This window comes from Mus caroli, unplaced genomic scaffold, assembly GCF_978045245.1.
Source record: "Mus caroli unplaced genomic scaffold, Mus_caroli_1 scaffold_1, whole genome shotgun sequence".
NCBI lineage: Eukaryota > Metazoa > Chordata > Mammalia > Rodentia > Muridae > Mus > Mus caroli.
The window spans coordinates 125,421,283-125,437,118 of record NW_028227256.1 but is presented as its reverse complement, the minus strand read 5'-3'; the positions used below and the strand labels follow the sequence as shown (position 1 = coordinate 125,437,118).

Genomic DNA, 15,836 nt, shown 5'->3' with positions numbered 1-15,836 from the left:
ACAAAGAAAGAAATCAGATGTGTGCAGGGGTTTGAAAGCACAGGAGAGAGATGCTAAGGAAAAGCACCTTCAAAAGCAAAAGCTACAGACAGAGCTAGGGAAGCCTGGAAGCAGTGGGCTCCCTGGGAGATGTGAGCACCAAGAGGCTGGTGCAGAGTCATGGCCAGCAAGTGCCCAGGCTAGTGCTCACCCGGCTTGTCGACCATGCAGGGATGTGGACAGGTCTGAGGCAGCCCACTGACAAGCCCAGATCTGGGTTTCAGGATGATCCCACAGAAATGACCCAACATCTGAGGATTGCCAAGGAGAAAAAGTACCACTTAAGCTCATCATAAAAACAGAAGGGAGGACTGATGAAAATCACTGCGGGTGCTGGAGACATGGATCGGTCAGTGACCTGCTTACCAGGCAGCCATGAAGACAGAGGTTTAATCTCCACATAAAAGTTTAACTTAGTGGCATATCTTGTAATCTTATATTCCTGAAGCTCACTAGTCAACCTGTCTATCAAACCAGTGAGAACCTGGCTCAGGGAGAGGTTCTGTCTAAAATAAAATAGAAAGTGATAATGTGGAAGATACTTAACAGCAAGCTCTAGAGTTCATACATGCACAAACTTCTACATTCAGACACACACATGCACCTACACACACACACACACACTATATATATACATATATATATATATGTATATATATGTATATATATATATATACATATGCATTTAAAACCTAAAAAAAAAACAAAAACTTTTTCAGTGAGCTGTTAATAATGACAAAAAGCAGGTGATGGGTGCACAGGCTTGTTTAAAATATTATACTGTTGACATTCAAGTAAACTTTAAAGCTTTCTAGTGTAAATAGTTTTTAAATAACTTGAAGTACAAAACAATTAGGTTTGGGAGTTTATATTGAAGTTGTGTAATTTTTTTACAAATGTCATATATTCTAATTTGGAATCTAAAAATAACTGGGAAGGTGTAAATTTTTTATAATTCAACATTATTGCTGTGCTGGGATTAAAGAGTTAGACCAACAGTTAATAGGACATACTTGCTCTTGCAAGGGATCCAAGTTCATTTTCCAGTTCTCACAGTGGGTGACTCACAGACACCCAAAACTCCAACTCCAAGGGATCCAGTGCCTTCTTCTGGCCTCCACTTGCCCCTGCACACTCATGTGCACACACTGGAGGAGCGGAGACACACATATGCAAATAAATAAAAATAAATATTTTAAAAAACACTCTGGAGCCAGGAAAATGTATCAGTCATAAAGTGCTTGCTGCTCAAGCACTGAGCTTAGATCCACAGGGCACATAGGAAAGATGGGCGTGGTAGCAGACTCTTGGAAACACAGCAAAATCAAGGCCAGAGGCAGCAAGACGCAGCCCTGAGGAGTTTGCTGGTTGCTGGCCACCTAGTCTGGACTATGTGGTGAAGTTTCAGGCCAATGAGAGACCTTGTCTCAAACAAAAGTCAGAAGGCTCTGAGGAACAGTATGCAAGTTTATCTTCTGACCTCCACATGCATTCACATACACTCACACATGCTTACACATCCTCAAATACATATGCATGCACAGAAAGACACACACACACACACACACACACACACACACACACACACACACACATATCATGGTAAAGCATGACATGAATGGAAGGGACCAGAGCCATCAACAAGCCAGGGTGGGGCCCAGTGAGGGAGGGATGGTAACTATACCAACATAGTAGGATAAACGGATGGGCTTAAAACATTTTGGAAACAAAAAGGCCAGAACACAGTGACTGACTTGACCAGAATGCATCTCTCTAAATATTTACAATGACTACATTACCAGACACCAGGAGAAAGTAAACAGATGCGACAGGGTCTACACAGGAACCTAGCCATATTTGTAACACAGGCTAAAATGCTTTGGAAGAAGAAGAATAAAAAGTAAAAAGCCATAAGTAAGCATTAGCTGGAAGCATGCTAAAATAAAAACCAGTAAAAAATGGGGAAATACCAGGAGATAAATGTGAGGAGTAGACATTGCCCTGAAAATGTTAGCTCTCAAAAAGATTGCCAAGAGAAACAAGCAGTAAGATCACAACATAAAGCACGGGTAACACAACAAAAGCTACCGCCTGGAAGGCTAAGGCAGGTGATGGGTAGGGAAAATATTAAAAGGATTAAATAATGGAACGAAGCCACTTAAGATGCATGAACTTTGCAAAGGGGATTCTCCAACCGAGAGTTCATACAAAAAATACAGGTCATGACACAGGAGCCATCTCCCTGGTGGCCTGCCCGCCCCCGGTCAGCGTCATCACCTCCCCTGCCCACTGGGAAGCACTCTGGGCCCAGCTGGTAATTGCCAGTCTCCAAATCTGCCAGGTTTTCGTTTTTTGTTTTTTGTTTTTTGTTTTTTGTTTTTAAGGACACTGCCAGGAGAAGAGGGGATTACATCTCAACAATCCCACAGAAAAGCCTTTTTAAAAATCCTCTTTAGGCATCCACCCGTCTCCTCAAAGCCTCCTATGCCCAGAAGCTGCCAAAAATCTCCACTCCTCTTGTTGACCCTCCCTGCTGTATTGCCCCTCTCTCTCTCTCTCTCTCTCTCTCTCTCTCTCTCTCTCTCTCTCTCTCTCTCTCTCTCTCTCCCTCCCTCCCTCCCTCCCTCCCTCCCTCCCTCTCTCTCTCTCTCTCTCTCTCTCTCTCTCTCTCTCTCTCTCTCTCTCTCCCTCCCTCCCTCTCTCTCTCTCTCTCTCTCTCTCTCTCTCTCACACACACACACACACACACATTCCCACACAAACACACACTCATTCACACACATATACACATGCTCACACACACACCACACTCACACACACTCACACTTACACACACACCAGCCTCTAACAGGAGATGCTGTGGGTCACATGTGTCCCCTGGGAAGAGATGCCCCCCACTGATCATCATCCTTTGAAAACACTGGCCCCAAAACTGAGTAGATGAAGGACTCCCATTTGCCAGGTTCCACTCAAGACTGGCTTCTTGGAGGAGCAAGTACTGAAGACTTATAAAGAGGCCGGGAACCTAGCACACTGCACAACATTGTTTAGCATCTTTGAAATACTGAGAAGAAATCATCATCACAACCCTCAGGCTGAGATGGCTCCTTGAGGAACTGAGATGGGCTTAATTCTCCAACAGGAACAAGGCAGAAGGTATCAGCTCCACAGTGGTTTCCCACTCCTGTGTCTAACTGGGGGTTCTTTGGCACATTTATCTTTAATGTAGGAATTCGGCTTTTTACAAAATGCACATAAGGCAACATCAGCCTCACCTAAGGGGCACAGCAATAATATGAGGCAGTGAACAGCGGCAGCATTCAGACTAACCTCAAAGAGATGTCTCCTAAGCACGTGATCCAGGAGGGCTTCATGGAGGGAGTGGAACTGGGGCAACAATCAGAGGTCAATAGGCAGGGTATTAGGCAGGGTCCTGCCCTGGTTAGCTTTTACACAACCTAGAGGCACCTGAGAAGGGAGTCTCAATGGAGGGATTACCTAGATCGTTTTGGCCTGTGGGCATGTCTGTGGGGTATTGTCTTATTATTTGATGTAGGCCACCCCAGTCCACCGTGAGAAGTGCTATTTCTCAGATCGGTGGTCCTGACTATATAAGAACCCAGCCAATTGTGAGCCTGAGCAAGCCACCAGGCAGCATCCCCATGGTTTCTTCTTTAAGTTCCTTCTCGCCTTCTGCTCAGACTCTCCCTCATGATGGACTGTGACCTGGAAATGTATGCCAAGTAAATCCTTCCGTCTCCTAAGTTGTGTTTGATCAAAGAGTTTTATCACAGCGGCAAAAAGAGCCTAAAATAGTCCTCCAGACAAACAGGGTGGATAGAATTTACACCTATTATAAAGAAGAATCCATTAGAATGGGTTACAACCGAAAGTGCCCAGGTAGTCTAGCAATGGGTGTCTGAATGCTGGAGGGGCTGAGATCCCAGCAGCCATTCATGTGTCTGTATGCCTCAGACGTTCCAATCTGGTGCTGAAGGCCTAGACAATTGGAGAGCGGCTGATCTTCATCCCACTTGGAAGACTGAAGAGGCGAGAGTCTGATGGCGAGGAGGGTTGGCAGCAGCAACAGAGTAGATGCACTTACCAGCGGGAAGTGAGGATGGGCAGGCACACAGCACTGAGTCCTCTCAGACCTTTATAAACAAGAAGATGCCACCCATTCATTCTCCTCCCTCAGGTAATCCTTCCTGGAAATACCCTCTTGGACACACCCAGAAGTGTGTCTCCTACTTGATATGTGGTCCTGTCATATTGACATCAAAACCGACCATCAGGGGCCGTGTGGCAACAGAGGAATGAGAAAAGGACTCCTAGAAAAGAAATATGCAGAGATACTAGCAGCACCCTGAAGGCTTCTGGCTCAACATTCCTGACAGAGAGCCAGCCAGTGTCCTTAGGCGGCACTTTGTCCAGTGAGGGTCCTCTTAGAGGCAGCAGGGAGTTTACAGTGCCACTGGGGAGCTGTGAATTGGGGCCATGAGGCTTACAGTCAGAGCACATCTTCCTAGTGACACAGAAACCCATGTGATTCAGCATTCCACGGGCCAGACAGCCACCAGTGAATTTACATTTTGCACAACCATTAAGTAATAAACCACCAGTCTGTTATCCAAAGCAGCATAGTAATTCCAGCGTCCTCTTCCTGGAGGCATTTCCAGAACTGTCCATAGACTGTGACAGTCTGCAGCAGTTGCCCCTTAACTCGGATTTGCCTAACCTCCTCTGTGAGCTGGTTCTCCATTCTCACAGCTGTTTGGATTACGTAAGTCATTACACGAACTTATTGTAGCCAGAACAATCGCTAGCTTTTCTGTTCTTTTTCAATGCCAAGAAGAACAGGCGCCTTCTTTGTCTAACCTTCAGAGAAGCCTTGACGGGGGCGTATTTTGGTCTGCTCAGGCTGCTATAATAGAGTACCTAAGATTGCACAGTTAGAGTGAGCAGAAAGTTCTCACCACTGAAAAGCCTGGAAAGTTCAGGATCAAAGTAGCAGTGTTTCTGTGCTTGGGAAGGGCTCACATCCCACTTTGTTAAAAGGTACCCATCTTCATGTAACATCCAGACACCAGGGGAAGAAAGCAAGTGAATTCCCTGGAGATTCTCATTCGTGTGTCTGTGTGTATGTGTGTTCATGTGTATACATTTATACATGTGTGTTCAGTGCATGTGGACATGTATGTGGATGCATGTGGATGCCAAAGGATAACCTTGGGTGCCATTCATCAGATGCTGTCTACCTTCGGTTTTGAGACAGTCTGTTCTAGCCTGTAACTCACCAATTGGATAAGTGGCAGGCCAGCATTTCGAGGGATCTGCCTCCCCAAAGATGGGATACAAGCATAAGACACGATGCCTGGCTGGTTTGGGGGAAGTTCTAGAACTCCTGCTTACAAGACAAGCTCTTTACTAAATGAGCTGACTCCCTAGGCCCCTGGAGAGTTTTGTAAGGCTACAAACCTCAGTCATGAGAATTCTCCCCTCGTGACACCAACACCATCTTGAAGCCTCGATTTCGAATTCCAACAAACAGAAGATTGGGTTTGTCATATGGTTTGGGGGGGGGACACAGTGCATGCATCACAGGCACAGACATGCTAATGTAAATTCTTCCTGTCCACTCCATCTGAGATGACAATACTGAAGATATTGGACATGACAGAGAGTGTAACTAGCCAGATGAGAGGGTGCCCACCCTTAACTCCATCACTTAAGAGGCTGAGGCAAAAGCATCCTAAGTTGGAGGTCAGTCTGGACTGCACGGAGCCCAAGTTCTAGGTCAAACCAGGGTACAGAGCAAGACTCTGACTCAAAACACACACAGAGGAAAAGGGGGGGGGGACAGAGGAGGGAAGGAAGGAGGGAGGAAAAGAGAGATGGAGGCGATGACAGGAAGTGTCCAGGCTCTCTTCATAACTCATGACCCCCATTACCAGCAGGATTTGCTTACTTTGGCAATATAAAAATATTTAAGTGAGTGGAAGAAGGCCTCTGTGAAGCAACTGCCTTGACAAAAACTGTTAAATGCTGTGAGTGGCACCTGAACTGTCCTTGAGCTTTGACAGAGAGTGTCTTTTAGTCACTTCTCTCATTACTGTGAAAGAACAACTAACAAAAGCAACTTAAGGGAGGAGCAGTTTGTTCTGGCTCATGGGGTGAAGGTGCACACTCCATGATGGTAGGGAAGGTGACTGGTCACATGGTGCCTGTTGTCAGGTCTGCGCGGACTTATCTATTTTATGCATTCCAGAACCCCAGCCCATGGGATGGTACTCTATACTTAGAATGGGTGATTGTGCCTACAACTAGGGTGGTCTCCCCATCTCATTTAATACACTCTAAAAACTCCCTCATAGCCATGCCATGAGGTTTGAAGTCTAGGTCATTCTAGGTCCTGTCAAGTTGGCAATCAATAGGAGCTACCAAAGGCTCACAAAAAAGGTAGCAGACACCATTTACTGTTGACAAGACTGAGTGACATACACAGCAGGTGTGTACAGACAGATTGGTCAGCAACATAAGGTTCAGTTGGGACAAAATGTAGACATGAGGGATGGCAATTTAGTCTTCCAGGGAGAGTGTAAGGCTGTGTGTGTGATACAACATGTCAGAGAAGCAAGGGTAAAAGGAAGTAAATAGGCCAGAAAAGGCAGAGCCTGAACCAAGGATGCTACAGCAGGTCCCCAGGCAAAACTCCCAATAAGCTCAGCAGAGCATCATTGAGAGTCGCTAAAAATATCTACCAGAAGGTGACGCAGGTGGCAATTCAAGGAAGAGCTTTCCTGTCCCTCCTCCTTCCCACTTTGTAGCTCCAGCAGGGAAAGGAGGAGGGACGAGGACAGAAAGAACAAAGGAAGTAGGACATGCCTCTGCCATAGTCGGCTGCAGCAGAGGCCAGCTGTGGGAGAGCCATCCTCCCATGTTCGTTATATGCAGCGATTTCTTGTCTTTTGGAGTAGTCTAATGTTTGTGACTAGCATGGCCCTTGGGCTGTCTGCTGCCTGGGAGTGAGCAAAAACACAGGTATCTGCCATTTTCAGTACCTGTAAAGGAAATCCATTCCCCACCTGCCCCACCTGTCAGTTTTCTGTTTCTATCACAGTATACCAGAGAATGAGTACTTTGTAATAAGCAGACACTTATTTAGCCCATGTCCTGGAAAAAATCAAGGCACACACACTGTGAAGACCAGGGATTTGAGGGCCAGGGAGGGCATACAAATAAAAAAGCACATCAGATAGGTCCCTTCTCAACCACTCACTGTCGCAGTAACTAGCCCCCTCGGGTGATAATGGAATTGATCCACTGAAGAAGGCAGGGGAGATGATGGCAGCTCTCCTGAGCTGGGGAGATGGCTCAGAGGGAGAAGTGAAAGCTGCATAAATGTGAGGACATGAGTTCAAATCTACAGATCCCACATGTAAAGCCATCTGTGGTCTCTCTCACATCAACATCACTGGAACCCAAGAGATAAATTGGCAAAACAGAAGGATGGCTGGAGCTTGCTGGCTGCTAGCCTAAGCCCAGGTTCAGTGAGATCCTGTCTCATAGAAATAAGACAGAGAGTGATAGAAGCATCCTCCTCTGATTTCTGTAAGTGTAGCCGTCACGCATTCCTACATAGACATATGCATATATGCTATACACATGCACACACTAATAATAATAACAATATAACATAATAAGTAGTAGTAACTTCTATATTCCAATAACAAACTTGCAGACACAAAAATCAGGAGGAAAAAAATCTCATTCATAATAGCATCGAAAACATAAAATACCTATGAATAAGCTTAAACAAGGAGGTGAAAGACCTCTGTAATGAAAACCATTTAAAACACTGAAGAAAGAAATTGAAGAAGACCCTAAAAGATAGAAAGACCTTTAATTTCATGGAATGACAGAATTAATTGTTGTGAAAATGCTATATTACAAAACCAATTTACAGACTCAACACAGTTCCCATCAAATTTCTAATGACATTCTTCACAGAACTAGAAAACAGCAGCCATAAAATCCACGTGGAAGCATGGAAATTCCTGTTCTAATTGCCAAAGCCATCCTCTCACAATACCTGATCTCCACCTGTACTACAGAACCACAGTTCCAAAAATATCATTGTGCTGGCACAGAACCAGAAATGCCCACTGGTGAGACCGAAGGCCAGAAATAAACCCACTCAGCTGTGGCCATCTGATCTTTGACAAGGGTATCAAAGCTTGCATTAGACGGGGAAACAGCCTCTTCAACACAAGGTAGGTGGAAAACTGGATATCTATCTGTACAAAAAGGAAACTAGAAGCATCTCTCTCATTCTGTACAAAAGTCTACTCAAAAAGGATCAAAGACCTTCATATAAAGGCCTGAATGTCTGACTATGCTAGCGGAAAGCATTGGCCAAACACCCCAATATCCAGGAAAAGGCAAAGACTTCCTTTAAAAAAAGACTCCAAGAGCACAAACTGTGGTCCAATGCCATTGGAAGGAACTCAGAAGGATCCTGGCACAGCAACACACAGGTAGACAGGTGGAACAGAATAGAGGACCCAGAAATAAGCCCAAGAGTTAACAGATGGGCTTGCACGAAATTGAAAAGCTTCTGAATAACCAAGCATCAGTCATCAGAGAGGGGAGAGAGCCTATAGTGGGAGCAAAGCTCTGACAAACAACGGGGGACTAATGTCTGAAACCTATGAAGAACTCCAAAACTCTTACACACACATATACACACACACAACACATCCAATCAATAAATGGACTAATAAATTCACTACAGTGCTCTTGAAGGAAGAAATAGGAGTGGCCAATAAATATTTGCAAAGTGTTCAATATCCTAAGCCACTGGGAAGATGAAAGTTAGAAGTGCTTGAAGATTCCATCTCACCCCAGGAAGAATGGTGGTTAGCATCAAGGAAGGGAATACCAGCAGACTAATTCACATTCATTGCTGGACAAAGTGTCAACTGGTTCAGCCGCTATGGAAATTCGTATAAGGTTTCTTAAAAACTGGAGGCAGACCTTCCATGTGCTCCGCCCAGGCCATCCTGGACCACGTACTAATAAGTGTAAGTTCTTTACCAATTACACATCTGATCGGGCATTAGTGTCTCATCAGGGAAACTTCCTCTTGCAGTAGAGAGGAACTAACACAGAAACCCACAACTGGACAACATGTAAAGAGTGAGAGACTTTGGAGCCCTCCATCTTATCTAGGACATCTTCACCAAACCCTTCCCTTCAGTGCTCAGAGAAGTATGCAGGAGAGGAAGCTATGGGATTTTAAGAGGCAAGGAGGATGGTTGACTCAAAGAAAACAGTGTCTTCCAGATACACCAGGACTGACACACCTATGCATTCACAAAGACTGTGGCAACGACACATAGGACTGGCACAGGTTCAAACCACACAGGGACCCAGCACTAAGGGAGTTTGGGGTAGATAGACATGGAATTCTAGTCCTAATTTAGATGCTATTTGCAATTGATACCTGCTGGCAAAAGAAAAAAAATCTATTTTCTCCAATGGAGTGTCTCTGAGTATATCAACCATACTCTAAGGCAGGCCCCATACCAAGGAGTATTGTCCAACACAAACTCTATGGTGTGTGTGTGTGTGTGTGTGTGTGTGTGTGTGTGTGTGTTTTCATTTTATTTTGGCTTATTTTGTGTCTTGTTGGGATTGTTGGGTTTTGAGATTTTGTGTGGCACATTTCTCTGTCTGTCTGTCTGTTTGTTTTAGAGGGACAGACAAACAGACAGACAGACCAACAGATAACAAAGTTGGTAGTAAAGTAAAGAGGTGAGTAAGATCTGGAAAGAGATGAGGCAGAAGGGAAACATAATCAAAATAGGTTATATGAGAAAAGAGAAACAAAGCCAGGCAGTGGTGGTACATGCCTTTAATCCCAGCACTCAGGAGGCAGATGTGCATCTCTGTGAGTTCAAGGCCAGCCTGGTCTACAGAGTAAGTTCCAGGACATCCAGGGCTACACAGTGAAACCTTGTCTTAAAAAACTAGGGGAGAGGAGAAAGAGAGAGGGAGAAAAGGAGGGAGGGAGGGAAGGAGGGAGGGAGGGAGGGATGGAGGGAGGGAGAGAGAGAGAAGGACATGAGAAACATAAGTGTCTAAGCACACCATGGAGTTACTTGCATATCTATGTTTACTGCTTCACTATTTGCAATAACCAGAACATGGAACCAGGCTGTATGTCCATCAACAGATGAACAGTTATAGAAAATGTGGTGCATATATGCAATGGAATGTTATTTAGCTGTAATAAAGAATGAAATGGTGTAGTGGGTGGTACTGGAAGACAACATGTGAGTAACCCAGACTCAAGAAGGCAAATAGTGCCACTGTCTGCCATCACGACACAAGAGTAGAAAGGGGACCTCGCTAGAAGGGGGGGTTGAAAGGAGAATCAAGAGTGGGTGCTGGAATGTATTCAACATAAAGAGAAGGACTAAGTTGAGGAAGGAAGAAGATGAGAAGGAGGAGAAGAGACAGTAGGGGCCAGCAGTGGGAGATAAGAATGAAGTAAAATTATATTTGTGTGTGTGTGTCTGTGTGTGTGTGTGTGTGTGTGTGTCTGTGTGTGTGTGTGAAAATGTCACAGTGAAGCCTGTCACCTTAAATTAATTTAACTAAATTATTTTAAATTAATTAAATTAAAATTAATTTAAACTTGAATAAAGAAGCAAGTAGGACTTGGATATCCCTAAGCAATTGTTAGGAAAGACTGGGCAGGTCTACCTAGTGATTGGACTCCAAATGACTCAGGAGAAGAGGGTGTTTTTGTTTGATTTGTTAACTTTTGCTTCTTGAGGTCTCCCTGTAGGCTTACAAAGTTGAAGTAAGACCCTTGCATACTTAATCCTGTATTGGCTTTGCTTCCAGAAGTTTCTAGACTAATACAGGTTTTTTTTGAAAAGAGGGGTTCACTTATAAACCCAGCTCCAAGTATCTAATAGATTTTCAGTTAGTGGATTAACACTAATTCAGGAGCCAGTCAATGAACACACAGGTTTCAGTAATGATTTTTAAATCAGAAAAGAACAGGGCAAAGAAATCACAAACCCAAAACATATAGCTCTGGTCAGACCAACTGCTTCCTGCGATACACATCTGAATTCTTTCTCTCTTTTATAAGGTTTAGTTTTAATTTTAGTTGTGTATATTGTGCGTGTCTATGTATATGTTGTGCACATGAGTGCAGTTGCCCACAGAGGCCAGAAGAGAGCACTTGATTCCCAGTGGTGTTACAAGCAGCCATATTGCATCCACAGTTGGGAAGCAGAGAGAAATAGATGCTGGGCCTCATTTTGATTTCCCCTTATTTATTCAGATCGAGACTCTAGCCCATGGAATGGTGCCCCACCACCACCACATTCGGGGAGAGTCTTCCCACCTCATTCGACCTAATCAAGATAATTCCTCCCATATATCCCCAGAGGTGTGTCTTATAGATGACTCATCAAGATGACAGTTGGAATAAACCATCACAGAATCTTTAGCTTATTTCAAAAAGCCAGTCTAAGACTGCACAGAATGGGGTTTTGATTCAGCGGGTCCATGCTTGGGTCCGTGCTTAGCATGTCAATGCTGAGAACTTATCATGACACCAAAAAGTGATTTGTTCAGTAAAACCACAGAAGCTTAGATGAAGGGAAACCAATGAGCCACGTGGCAACAGAATACATAAAACAGCAGGAGGTGCTCACAGTAGAACCTTATCAGCAAAATAAGAAGTGATTAACGGAGAAAATAAACAGCTTTAGTGCTCTCCCATGGAATGGCTACAGACTTTCCCTGAGCTGTTGTATACAGAAATAACTCACTTATCACCAGTCAGCTATGTCAAACACACAAACAAGGCATGGGCACGTTTAGTACATCATGTTTTAAAGATGTATTTTATTTCTAAATTAATGTTTATGTGAATGTGTGTGGTTATGTGCATGTGAATTTAGGTGCATGCAGAGGATGGAAGAGAGCATTGAATCTCCTGGAACTAGAGTTCCCAGGTGGTTAAAAGTCATCCAGTGTAGGCCCTGAAAACTAAGCTCAGGTCTTCTGCAAGAGCAGTGTGTGTTCTTAACACTGAGCCATCTCTCCAGGCCCTAGGATTTCATTTTAATGATACCCAGGCCATATGTCTAATCATCACATAGCCTCTGTAATTTCATAGAGAGAAAAACTGTGTTCCCTTTGGGCCACTCTGTTCACCAAAGCCACTCTTTTTGCTATGGCCAGAGAGATCACAGGTAGACAAGCAACATGGCTTATACCTATATCCAAACTACTTTTTAGCTTTAAGCTATATAATGGTTGGATGGAGCCCACTAGAAATTCACATGCTAACATCCTAGTACCTCAGCATGCAAACACATATGTAGACTACTTGAAAGAAGTAATGAATGAAAATGAGATCATTTTGGGTGAGTTGTAATCGACAAGAGAAGACTTGGACATTGGTATAGACAAAGGAATGATTGGCATGTGATGTCACAAGAAGATGCCAAGCAGAAAGATCTCAAAGAAGCCAACCCTGTTGTTAAAGGTTAATATTGATTTTCAACATAAGAGGATCTGGAATCCCCTGGGAGATGAATGGATGGAATGTCTGTGAGAGAGTTGCTAGACTGGGTTAATTGATATGAAAATATCAACCCTACATGTCGGGGACTCTGTTCCTTAAATGGAGGTCATGGGCTGAATAGAAATTAGAAGCCAGGCTGAGCACTAGTATTTATCTCTGCTTCCTGGCTGTGGATACAGTGTGACCAGCCACCACCTGGCTGTGGATACAATGTGAGCACTCCCTGCCACCTCCATGACTTCCTGCCATGATGAACTGTATCTTAGAACTGTGAGCCAAATTAACCCTTCCCTTTCTTAAGTTACTTTTGCCAGGGACTTTTGTCACAGTAACTAATGCATCCATGAACACCCTGATGTTGTACTTCTAGGCTCCTGGGCAATGAATAATAGAATGCTGTGGTTTAAGCCTTCTAGTCTGTGGTGCTTCATAATCTCTAGCCTGACAAGCATATATGTGCTATATCTCCTTTCATCAACTTTGCAACCTCTCTACAAGTTAAGCTCCAGGACTGCTGGAGGTTTAATTCTATCCCTGCATATAAAGAAATGCCTGGCTGAGAATTAGTGTTCAATAATATGTGGAGCACATAAGCTAAAATTGAAACAATATAGAGAAGATTAGCATGGCCCCAGTGCAAGGATGACACAAACATTTGTGATTTGGTCGACATTTCTATAGTGTCTGTTGTTGGGAACTTGCCAAGGACCAGACTCAGCTTGGAGAGCAGTGAAACAAACCACTGGAGGTCAAATCACGGGTCCAAGATGATGGCCCATGTTCTGCTTGAGACAGCTTTCTAGACAGTGCTCTGCTCTAGAGAGCTCTCTGCTCTAGACAGCTTTCTTGTGCAATTCTAAAAACTCCTTGGATAGTTCATCTCTTGTCTTTTATGTAAATATCAATTCAGCCATTACCTGTAATGGTCTGTATATGCTCAGCCCAGGGAGTGACACTTTTAGGAGGCGTGGCCTTGTTGGAGTAGGTGTGGCCTTGTTGGAGGAAGTGTGTCATTATGGGCACAGGCTTTGAAACACAGATCCTAGCTCCCTGGAAGCCAGTTTTCTCCTGTTTGCCTTCAGAACAAGATGTAGAACTCTCAGCTCCTCCTACACCATGTTCCCACCTTGATGATAATAGACTGAACCTCTGAACCTATAAGTCAGCCCTAATTAAATGTTGTCTTTGTAAAAGTTGCCTTGGTCATGGTGTCTGTTCACATCAGTAAAACCCTAAGACATTATCCCAGGTTCCCTTTTGATTATCCCCATGAATCAGCACCCCATGACCCCAGCCCCTTGAGACTTAGGAGACAGCAAGCACACATTGTTTTTAACAGTGCAGACAATAAACTACCTGGATGGGGTCTTGGCCTGCAATCACCACTCCCTAAATCTCTTTATCTTCTTCCTTGGTATCTTTCTGACAAGTTGGCTCGTAATGCAGCTGCCTCTGTTCCTTTAGACCTGTGAATTCATATTGCATAAGTAATTGCATCCTTATTATATATTTTTGAACTTATATTTTTAGAGTTCTTTCCCACAGCCTTAAGGGCTGTCCTGAAGGCCCCAGCACTTACCATTTTACCAAAACGCTAGCCACACCTATGCCTCCCAGACTCATGCTGTCTCTGAGTATCATGGAGTCATTAACTTTAACAGGGAAGACATTCCTCAAAGGAAGCACATGAAAATATGTACATGTTTATATAAACAAGCCTTACACCCATAGCAACCATTGGTACTCTTGGAGGCCCATACCCTTCTGGCTTTGTTCCAGGGGCAAGAACCATGTCACACTGTCCGTATCATGGCCAGGCCAGACTTGGCAGGGATTTATACATACATACATACACACACACACACACACACACACACACACACACGCACACACACGCACACACACACACACATCCATACATGTGTGTATGCATATGTATGCATATGTGTATATGTACATGATGTATATGTATATATACATATATATGTGTGCATTTACTTCTATAAAATAAATATTTGTGTTTTAATACAGAATGAAATGAATGGTAAGAAATTCAAAGCTTTTTTTACAATGATAAAGAATAAGACAAGATGTCTCTTATTGCTCCTGCATTTCAACAACATCCAAGGAGCTATAGCTATAGCAATAAGAGACAAAATCACAACTAAACTATACAAAGGAAAAGGAAGGAAGGAAACATCTTTGTTTTCAGATAACATAATCCCCTATGCAGGAAGTGTGAATGAATTGCCAAGCTGCCTCCTGGAATTAGTAAGTGTTACAGTGTGATCACAGAATATAAGGTTAATACACACGAAGCAAAGTGAGAAGAGAGAGATGAGGCTAAGGGAGAGGATACAGAGAAGGATGATTAACACAACAGGACTGGAACACATGAACTCACAAAGGCCATAGCAGCATGCACAAGACCTTAAACAGGTTCAAGCCAGAGAGGGTCCCAGTGCTGAGTTTTTTCTATATCAGCAATGGAAGAGCTGGATTCAGAATTAAAACCATGGCCTGAAAAGATGGCTTTGTGGTTAAAAGCTCTGGCTGCTCTTCCAGGGTGCAGTTCCCAGCATCTACATGGGATGCTCACAACCATCTGTAACTCCAGTTCCAGTGGATGCTGCCCTCCATAGCCACCAAGCACACATGTGGTACACAGAAATGCATGGAAGCAAAAATACCCCTATATATACAAAAATAATAACTTAAATTAAAAAAAAATTTATATTATCACCAAAAGCTATCTAATACTTAAGTATTAAATATAAGAAAATTTGGGGCAGTGAAATGGGGCAGTAGGTAAAGGGGAAAAACCTGACTGCTTGAGTTTGATCCTTGGACCTCACATAGTAGAAAGAGAAAACCAACTTCTACAAGTTGTTCTGTGGTCTCCACACACAACTCTGTAGCATGCATGCACACATACCAAATAAATAAATGTAATTTAATAAAAATGTATGCAACCTAAACATAGAAAATTGCAAAACTGTGATGAAAGCTATCAAAAGAGCAATACGCAAATGGAGAGACAGTATGTAAAGAAAGGAAATCTCAATAATGATGAGATACTAGCTCTTCTCAAATTGATTGAGTCAATCTCAATCAAAATCTCAGTGCATCAATTGATCAGGATCAACAAACTGAATTCTAAACTTTATTTGGAGATGCAAAT

The 15,836-nt window shown here is 43.4% G+C and overlaps 1 non-coding gene across 1 annotated transcript; it reads left to right on the top strand.

Annotated features, from left to right (window-relative positions):
• The first annotated feature begins 13,221 nt into the window (after window positions 1-13,221).
• Window positions 13,222-13,332, top strand: LOC115032353 (U6 spliceosomal RNA). The gene has a single exon (XR_003838034.1). It is a non-coding gene; the product is annotated as a U6 spliceosomal RNA (small nuclear RNA).
• The last annotated feature ends 2,504 nt before the right edge of the window (window positions 13,333-15,836 follow it).